Source organism: Calidris pugnax, unplaced genomic scaffold (genome assembly GCF_001431845.1).
Source record: "Calidris pugnax isolate Ruff unplaced genomic scaffold, ASM143184v1 scaffold370, whole genome shotgun sequence".
Lineage (NCBI taxonomy): Eukaryota > Metazoa > Chordata > Aves > Charadriiformes > Scolopacidae > Calidris > Calidris pugnax.
The window spans coordinates 23,361-24,843 of NW_015091093.1; the positions used below are offsets into that span (position 1 = coordinate 23,361).

The 1,483-nt window shown below is 65.9% G+C and overlaps 1 long non-coding RNA gene across 1 annotated transcript; it reads left to right on the plus strand.

The window, feature by feature from the left end:
* Positions 1-1,479, plus strand: LOC106897313. The gene is made up of 3 exons (XR_001413758.1): positions 1-16; positions 1,201-1,336; positions 1,429-1,479. It is a non-coding gene; the product is annotated as an uncharacterized LOC106897313 (long non-coding RNA).
* The last annotated feature ends 4 nt before the right edge of the window (positions 1,480-1,483 follow it).

Genomic DNA, 1,483 nt, shown 5'->3' on the forward strand with positions numbered 1-1,483 from the left:
CAGCAGCGACCACGTGGTGAGGGGGACCCCCACCCCGCGCCCACCCCCCGGCTTCCCCCCATCCTGGGGTCCTTGTCCCCATCCCTGCCCCTCACCTGGTCTCCCTCCTTGTGTCCTGTCCCAGGCTCTTGACCCCTGGTTCTCCCCCAGGGTTGTCCCTTCTCCTGTCGCCGGTCCCTGCTCTGTCCTTGTCCCTGTCCCCGTCCCCTGCCACATGTCCCCATCCCCTCATCCCTGTCCCCTGCCCCTGGTCTGTGTCCCATCCTTGTCCCCATCCCCTGCCTTGTGTCCTTGTCCCCTGGTCCCTGTCCCATCCATGTCCCCTGCCCCGGTGTGTGTCCTTGTCCCCTGGTCTGTGTCCCATCCTTGTCCCCATCCCCTGCCTTGTGTCCTTGTCCCCTGGTCTCTGTCCCATCCCTGTCCCCTGCCCCGGTGCGTGTCCTTGTCCCCTATTCCCTGTCCTATCCATGTCCCCATTCCCTGGTCCCTGTCCCATCCCTGTCCCCGTCCTCTGCCACATGTCCCCATCCCCTCATCCCTGTCCCCTGCCCCTGCTCTGTGTCCCATCCTTGTCCCCATCCCCTGCCTTGTCTCCTTGTCCCCTGGTCCCTGTCCCATCCTTGTCCCCATCCCCTGCCCCGGTGCGTGTCCTTGTCCCCTATTCCCTGTCCTATCCGTGTCCCCGTCCCCTGCCACGCATCCCCATTCCCTGCTCCCTGTCCCATCCCTGTCCCCATTCCCTGCCACATGTCCCCATCCCCTCATCCCTGTCCCCTGCCCTGGTGCGTGTCCTCATCCCCTGCTCCCTGTCCCATCCTTGTCCCCATCCCCTGCCTTGTGTCCTTGTCCCCTGGTCCCTGTCCCATCCGTGTCCCCCGCCCTGGTGTGTGTCCTTGTCCCCTATTCCCTGTCCTATCCGTGTCCCCGTCCCCTGCCACGTGTCCCCATTCCCTGCTCCCTGTCCCATCCCTGTCCCTGTCCCCTGCCACGTGTCCCCATCCCCTCATCCCTGTCCCCTGCCCCTGGTCTGTGTCCCATCCTTGTCCCCATCCCCTGCCTTGTGTCCTTGTCCCCTGGTCCCTGTCCTATCTGTGTCCCCATCCCCTGCCACATGTCCCCATTCCCTGCTCCCTGTCCCATCCCCTTCTCCTGCCTCGGTGCGTGTCCTCATCCCCTGGTCCCTGTCCCCTGCTCCTGCAGGACCAGCAGTTCTTCTCCAACCCCCCCCCGGCGCCGTGGCCCCGACTGGCCGAGGTGCTGAGCTGGCAGTTTGAGAGCGTGGCCGAGCGGGGGCTGAGCCGGGACCACCTCCTCATGTTGGCCGAGAAGCTCTTCGGTAAGGTGGGGTGCCAGCCCCCAGCCCCCCAGCCCCCCCGGGATGGGACAAGGGCCATATTGCCCCCCCCTCACCCTGCTCTCACCTCCAAGGCTCCAAGCCATCGCCGGAGAGCGCCCTGACCTGGCCCAAATTCTCCAAGGTGAG